Genomic DNA, 8,837 nt, shown 5'->3' with positions numbered 1-8,837 from the left:
AGCAAAAGCCCTTCTGCATCAGGATTGAAATCAACAGCAGATCTTCTCAGCACCCATATGCTTCACTAAGGCAAGTCCCACCTGCTGCAAGTGTCTGAGTTACTCTATGTCACCAAACCAGAGCTAGTCTCTGTCTAGGGCTCCATGCTCCTCTCTGGATTAGACTGTTCCCTGACACACTAAAAGTACACGAGATTACATGCCAGGGTCAGTGCCACTGTGAACTCCACTACCTACCTGTGCTTTGGCACCTCAGCATCTCTCTTGGAATGTAACTGAGCACAGCCACAGCCTCCGCCAGAGACCTGCGCTGTGAGTCCTCTCATGTCAGCCAGTATATGAGGGAACAGATGATTAAAGAGACCTGAAATGCTTTGCACATGGAGATTAATGCAAGATATATATTGCCTTTAATGGCGGACATTAGCCATGAGGTCAGAAGAAAGAACCAGAGACAGAACAAAACAGATGTGTTCTTGCTTGAAGTCCCCCTGAAGTCTGGAATAAAGTCAAGAATGAAACTTCTGATAAGGTTTTCATGGTAAGACCTTCCTTTGGATATACTAAAGAGAGCAGATTCCTACCCCCAGCAAGCTCAGAGCAGCTGCCTCCAAGTACCTAAGTGCAATAGCTTGCAAGAAAAACAAAAAACTCCCTGACTCGATGCCTGGCTTTCCAAACCTGCCACTACTTTAAAAACCAACCATCACACAGGAAAACAGAGACGTGCTGTCAACTCTGTTATTCACAACTGCAGATAAACCCTGATGACACAATATCTTTCCCGAGTGATATTGTGACCTGGGGCAACATAAGTACCTAAGTCTCCCCTTTCCACCTGGAGGCATCTTTCTTGGCACATCTGCTAATACACTGAATTGCTCGGTAAAAAATTAGAATGCGAAGAGCAGAGATGTATCAGCCTTCTGACTCTAAGAAACACATGAGTCAGACAGTTCCTATTTAGTATGCAGGAGAGAAGCGTACGTGCTTTTTATGGTTAGACATAGATACTACCTTTGTTGAGGAGAGGAAAGGGGATGTCCCCATTATAATCTGTGATTTATTTCTCCTAGCACTGCCTGACTGTATTTACAGTAAGTTTCTTCTTTCAGAACCAGGTAGGTTCATCTACAGTTTCACAGTGGTCACAGGAGGATTCTCCTTCCCTCCTGAAATGTAACCAGTCCTTCTCTCTAAGGACAGGGTAATTCCCCCCCCCCCGCCCACCCCCGCCTCAAGAAGAGCAGAAGGCTGGAAACCTGCCATGGAAGACTGTCGCGTCAGTTTAATTTTACTGGTAACAATAAAGAGAGTCAGTGCCCAATTCTAGAGACAGTGACATGCATACTAAAGCTGCTGATTTTTCAGCCCCTGCTCCTTGAACAAAATGATAGCGAGCTGTAGTGCTAGAACTGCCTGTAGCATACTGTAGCCAGAGGGTTGCCAAGGAGCCAAATGCAGCAGGAACTCACCTCATTGCTTGGAAAGACTCAGAATTACAATTTCTGCTTTAGACAGGAAACAGAGTGTATGAATCCTGAGACTCTACAGTAGACATGCAGTCTGTGGGAGAATATAGCACCTAATTTTATGCCTTCCTGTCCTACTCCAAGCTTTCTTATTTGACCTGCACAGGTGTTTGAAGGATAAGTCCCAAACACAAAGGTCCTCTTGGGATGGCAGCTGAGGAAGCAGTGTTTACCTTTCCCACCTGTGCTTCCCCACCATGCTCTCTGTGCAGCAGTGCTGCTTCTCCAGCTCACACAGATCAACTGAGCTGTTGAATAAGCTTTCCCTGTATGGCCACAGTCATCAGGTGAGCTGACACAGCTTAAATGTCAGGCTTTCACTAACCCCCTTCATTTTGAGTGAAATGTGATAGGCAGCACTCATAAAAGCAGCTTCACCAGTAGATTACATAGGAAAATATCTTCCACAAAGAGCTAAGGACAAGTTGCCAGCCAACTTGTGTGACAACATGACTGCAGATGGAAAAGGATGTACCACAGATGTGAAAGCCCAGTTTCAGACAGTTTCAAAGTTCATTAAATCACTGAGTCCAGTGGCTAAGAATTTCTAAAGATCTAAAACAAATCAAAGGGAAACACTGGGCACATATCGCACTTATACCTTTTGGAGTGGAGGCCTAAAATACATATTTACCTCTTGTCTTATGCAGAAGATGCCCATGCCAGTAACACAGCATTTTCTCTGTGGTTTTCCTGCCCCAAAACTCTTCCAAATCTCTTTTAATATTGCTAAAGGATTTGTGCATTGTTTTTCTTCCCCAGAATCCTTGTTTGCAGCCTGCAGGTATAAGCAGGCCTGCTGAGAACAAGAAAAAGTTTACAGTGTGTTTTATGAAACAATATCATGCATGTAGCACTGCAGAGGTATGTACTCCAGAAATCTGGAAAATGTGATACCACATCCTTAAACATACTCACAGGATTGAGACAGTGATGTAGGTACATAAAACTGTGTTCCCAGAGTAGTAATATTTAATATTATTGGCATACTAAGGAGCAGAGCACATTTAAATGCTATTTAGTTGCTCCTCCTCTCAACATTACAGATCTTTAAAAATACCTTATCAGGCTTGAAAGAGTTTGGTCTATTGCTTCATATAAGATTATATCTTTACTACACATTGGAATACCATTGTATATTACAATAAGAAATTCGCTTTCTGTAGATCACACTTGTGAAATAAGTTCCAATGGCCAGCAAAGTTTTGGCTCAAAAGTGTTACTAGCTAATGTTGTCAAGGATGAAGTCTCCAAACAGAATAACTGTGGCAAAAGTCTATTGTGTAATCGTGCTGTGAGGCCCTCAGGCATTAAACTCAGCTGAAACTTCATAAGGGGGGGGAAAAAAAAGAGTAAAATAAGGGAGAGGCTTCATGAAATTCCTGTGTTTTATTACGAAAATTCAAACTAGCACTACTTCAAGTTCTTTGTAGCTGAAACTGTCCATAGATTTCTAAAGATACGTATGCCTCCAAAACCAGCAAAAGCCAGTCTGGTCTATAGTTAAACCTGGTCTACCAGAACATGGAAGTAATTCCAAAACATTAGCTTATCCTGGTGAGATGCTGAATTGCTAGAAAGGCTCCTTATTTCCCATGTTCCTTTACTTGTAACTTTCTAGATTTTCCAGATTTCTGCCTACAATCAAAGAACTTGTAAGACTTATGAATGTGTTTAGGTTGGAGTAACTCCCCTTACATGATCTTAAATGAGAAAGTCAAACTACTCTATCCCTGCACTCCAGTCAGCCAACACTAACACTGTGTTCAAATGAGCTAGGCTTGAAATGGGAAGAAAGGATTTGAACCTCACACACACTTTTGTTCTGTTACATGAGGACATTGGCAGGTTTAACAAGACAGCTGGGTTCTAAATCAGTTCTTACTACTCTAGAAAAAAAAACTTAACTACCCCCCCTACAGAAATGCAAAAAAAAAAAAAAAACACAAACCCATCCCAAGCCCCTAAGTAGGTTTGAGACATCCTCAGTGGAAAACATCTGGTTATTTCTTTTTTTTTTAAAGGAAAGGAACATTAATGGTGAATGAGAAAGAGGACAGAAAAACAATTATATTTTTGTAACACCACTCTATAAATTAACGGTATGATTCAGTGTGAGCTCTATTCATTTCTGGTCACACATCCTGGGCAGAAACTTCAGTGACAGGGAAAAGCAAGTCACAAGTGCTCTTTCTGTTCTGTGTTTGCCAACACACTTTCATCTGCTTTCACACATTTTGACCCTCTATGTCATTTTGACTCTTCAGCCAGATCCTTTGTTATGTGAAAGGCCTTTTCTTGACTGGTACTGTCTGCTTCTGGGAATTCTCTTCTTACAATGAAACACTAACTAGTAAATTGTTGGTATCCCTAAGGACACTGAACTCCAAGTGATTGTAGGATTTTTTAATGACTTATATGGTCCTTCTCAAACAAACTCCCATAGGAATCTTTCATGTTAATTAGAGTCACCCATCCTTTTGGAACAACTGCTTCACAACCTATGAAGTGGCTGCTCTAAACCCCTGTGCTTTTGTTATACCTAAAATAGTTCGTATATGTTTGGTGTCAATTCCCCTGTTATTACTGCTTCATTGACTGATTTCTCCAAAATCCCCCTCAGCAGCATGTATGCAGTATCTATTGAGGAAAAAGCTGTTTGCACAAGCTGTTAGTCCATCTCTAATCAGACTGTGGGAGATTTCTATCTATACAGACTGTCACATGAATTTCACTAAAATTTTACCTCATCAGTTTATTCAGAATCATTTCTTTCTTTAAGGTTACAGGACTCTCCTCACACCTCTGTGACCTAAGCTATCCTTTGGGTATACTTCATAGCCAGGAATTACAGTATCTTACTGAGTTTTGTCATTGCATCATATTTCAAGATGTCTGTAGAATATTGTCTATGCTATCAAGGTCCTCTTCTCATAGCAAGCAGGAGTGTCTAGGGCTGTCAATCTTACTGCCATTCATAAGTACTAACATCCACTAAAAATAAATTAGAACAAAAGTGATGTGACAATGAAAAGCTGTAATGTGAAGATATTGAAGAAAAAGGCTTTTGTTAAATTTGACTCACATGGAATGTGTCACATAATATGACCCAAACTGTTTGACAAGAACAAACTATCACAAGATTCCCTATCAAAATAAATTGAATCCATTAAAATATACAAATAAATTCGAGCTGTGAGATCAGCAGCCTGTATTACAGGAAACTCTGTTTACTAGGTTACACTATTGAATTAAAAAATAGCAAATGTTCTTATCAATAATCAATCAAGGGTTCCTACATTTTTCATAATGAAGGCATTTTTAAAATCTTCAACCAAAATCAACTTCAAAACTAGATGGTGGAATTCCATAGGGTTACTATTATATTGAATAAAACAGAGATGTAAAAGATGAAAAAAACCTGACACCAACAAAATGTAGATTAACTGCACAAACAGACAAAAGGCCACAGCAGCAGATCAAAGAGACAGCAGCTTGGCAAGTATGATGGAGCATTACCATAATGAATTTTGTGAGTAAGCAGTGTCCTTTAAAATAATTCTTTTGATCCCTTAAGAAGGCATTAACTATGATCAAGAAAGGGTTTACTTAGCAAAAAATAAAAACTGAAATTAAAAGAGGAATAGGCTTATAGAGGATTTAACTTTAGCCCATTTCCAGCACCTCCATGATGATGTTTCATAGATTTGTAACAGGCTTACCCTGATTATCTAGTCTGGCATTCTGAATTCCAGCCAAAAGAACTTCCTGCAGCAATTCCTGACTTGTACACTCCAAGAGCAATTTCCTCCTGTTTCCTTTCAGGATTAAGAATGAAAGTGAGAGACCAGTCAGACATTTAAATTTAACTAGATTTCAGATCAGTTTCCTGGACTAGAAGGAGATGCAGCTCATTAAATGCATGAGTTGAGATTAAATTCAAGGCTTCCCTGTAACAAATGTGAAATTGAACCCTCCCAACCCAAGGACAGATAGAGGGAGTTGGGGTGCTCTTAGGCTGCTAAGGTGGGATAGCGAATCCTGACAGAAAAGACCTGAGAATCTGGGTTTGCTGTTTCCACTGTTGCTGACTGCACAATAGCTTGGGCAACCAACACTGCTGACCATTCAGCCAATTCTGCTCTCCCATTTCTCTCCATCCCACAGTAAAGAGATCTCCACACACACACACTTCTCTCAGGAAAAACAGGAGCCATCAGCAGTCAGATCCATAGCTTTGCAGGGGACTGCAAACCAGCAAAAGCATGGGACTACAGTTGCCATGGGCAACTGGCTGCCTGTGTCTCTTCCTCAACCAGGCCTCTTCTGGGCTGTGCTGGGCTTTCAGAGAGCAGACAGAACCACAGTACTTCCACAGGAAGAGTCTAAAATATGGAGGGACATGCCTTGTTCTGTTCAAGTTTTGATCCAAACTAGACTAGCAAGTCTATAGGAATCACAGAGCTGTTGGCCCGCCTTGGCATCCAGCTGCCTGCTGGATGCACAGGCCAGGCCAGGCCGTGCACCGGCACATCAAAAGGAGCTGTAACTGTCGTTACAGCTGACACAATGAAGGTTTGGTGCTAATTGTTGTCTGGAGCAGGAGTCTGCTCTTCTGAGAAATTTTCCTGAATGCTGTTAAAGGGGCCCTGGTTGTTTTCAAATGAGCAAGTGAAATCTAAGGTGCTCCGATCTGCTAACAATTCTCTTCAGAGCAACTCTTGCTGCTACCTTTCTCAACCCTGTCCATCACACAGCTGCCTCAGAGTAGGAGCTGCATGGCAGGTTGAGCACTCTGTGGGGTGGGCAGCCATTACGTCTTATTAACTTTGAGAGACTAAGCCTTTTGCGCAGGAACTGAATTAAATTAAGACACATTTTCATTGCTAAACAGTTAGAATGAGGAGCCAGGCTTGGTCTTTTCTCTTCACCCTACCTGACCAGTGAATTTGTGATAAATAGCAATGCTGAAGTTAAGAAAAATCTAAGATTATTTCTTGACAAAACAATTATAACACCAGCCAAAAATAGAAGGCAAAAGAACAATGACTACATATTATTTAAGCCACATAGACATCTGATACAAAAGGCAGGTATCTCATTTCAGAAAATGCAGAGTTACTCAAAATGTGGAAGCAGCTATTTACACAAGTTCCTTTCCATACTTAATATGGCTGTTGACTTTGGAATATTCCATTTTCCAGTCTTGACTTAAGCTACAGAAATTGCCAGAGCCATCTTAAATTATTTAAAAGAGGCTTCAACAAGCTGGATATCCCTTCTACCCTTGTGGGAATTTCTGCAAGGAACTGATCAGGCTGAAATACGCCAAAAAACAATGTTTGGCATAAGTGAGTAACTGTGGCTGCTGCTGCTACAGTAATTTAAGAAAGGCAGCAGCTGGGAAAAACTGTTTCTCATGGTAACCCTTTCCATGTGTGTCCTCCACCCAGATGTAAAGTCAAAGACCCTCCTCTCAAAGGAGCAGCTTTGAAGTTCTTAAGTGATATTTAACTCCAGCAACATAAACACTTTATCGTTGGTATAAAGCAACCAGTAAAATAAGATACCACACCCCAAAGACTCCAGGGCTTTGGAGAGAATAGTTAATGCAGAAGATGGAGACAAAACCTTGCTTTGCTCAGGAATCCTGAGGTTTGTGCTACATTTTAACAGCATTGTGTAAAGTCAGAGAATGCAAAGTCACTCAGAGAGATTTTTATCTCCTCAGCTCAAACAACAGTGGTAATAGAGACTCCACCATCTGAGTGCGCCTATGACCTGATTTTTGGCTGCTTCTCTGAGATACTTTTGAATTCATATGCTTTTAATTTTTGAAAGAAAAAGTGTTTGGGAAAGGAAGTTAGCATGAAAAATATATCTGCAATCTGGGAGCTACAGTTAACAGAAAGGAATCGTCTGTTTCTTATTTTTGTATATAAACACACAAAATGATGCTGAAGGATTCTAGATTCTCCAAGTTTTTTAGAGTATAATGAAAAAAGCAGCCCCCATAATCTTACATACAGCTTGTTGCTATTCACCCATGGAGGAGAAGCAATGGGGTCTCAGCATACTTTCCCCACTCCCAACAAACCATTCCCAGAACCTGTGGAACACAAGGAGTTCCACAGACTCTTCATCTAGCTGTTATGCTTACATAAATTCAAAGCATTTTGATCACACAGTTGGATGGTAGAATTGCATCTATTTAACACTGTAAGAATTATTTTACAATAGAGCAGGGCCAAGTATCTAATATCTTTGTATTTCTTGAATGAAAACTGGAAGAGAAAGGGGAATATATTTCTTTGAACAAAATGGCTTATTTTCAGTGGTAGTCTCACTTCCATCCAAATTCTCTCCTATTATTCCACAAACATCCATACTAGCTGCTTAGTAGCTATAAAAAAAATTCAAAATACTCAACAATGGCTTATAACTCTATGTGCAAATGGATATATCATATTTACATGACTACTTGTGGAGGAACTGTTCAAGAAACAAGCTGAAAAAGGCCTGAGAGCTCTGGGGGAATGCTATAAAACTTGGGCCATCAAGCACACAGATAGATTACAACAGCCTGCTCTCAAACTAGAGCTGCAAACAATTAATGAGAAACGTATTGGATGACAACCCTTATCAGCCACTTCTGAAATAATTGCAATCATGTTTACAAAACGCAGAGTATATTCAATGACAATTTGAAAAGTGAGTATGAAGCTCAATTCATTAAATAGGTTAATTATTTCAAATGGTTCAACTACTTCCTCTAAATCACAATCTGAAGAATGCAGCTCTGCCTGAGAAGGGCTTCTGTTTGGCATGGCTTGTCACCATGGTCTTTCCTATGCCTTCTGGTTTATGTAGCTTGCGATGGCTCCAATACCTGTGTCCACGCAGCTGCTCACTGCTTTATGAAGGATTTATAATGGTATTAAAATTGCTTGTTTAAATCCACAGCAAAGCAACAAATGCAAGCTTCCCCCTATTTTTGTAAATACTGTGAACATAAAGAGCTTGTGTGGATAAGCTTTATTCCTGAGGGACCCCCCAAAAAATTGCTGTTTGGATCTCCCCTGAGGCTGGCACACACCGCCCAGCAGTTACCTGGCGTCTTCCTGCTGTGTCACCAACAGCCTCCTGTTGTGGGGCATCAATACCCATTTCCTCAGCAAGGCAGGACACATCTCCTTGGCAGGCACTGGCAGCCATATCTTCAAAAGGTATGGCCATCTGTCTCCTCAGAGGGTCACTGTCATCCATTTCTTCAGGAGGGGAGCACCTGTCACCCTCACAAGCACC

This window comes from Molothrus aeneus, chromosome 7 (assembly GCF_037042795.1).
Source record: "Molothrus aeneus isolate 106 chromosome 7, BPBGC_Maene_1.0, whole genome shotgun sequence".
NCBI classification, from domain to species: domain Eukaryota; kingdom Metazoa; phylum Chordata; class Aves; order Passeriformes; family Icteridae; genus Molothrus; species Molothrus aeneus.
This window is presented reverse-complemented; position numbering follows the sequence as displayed.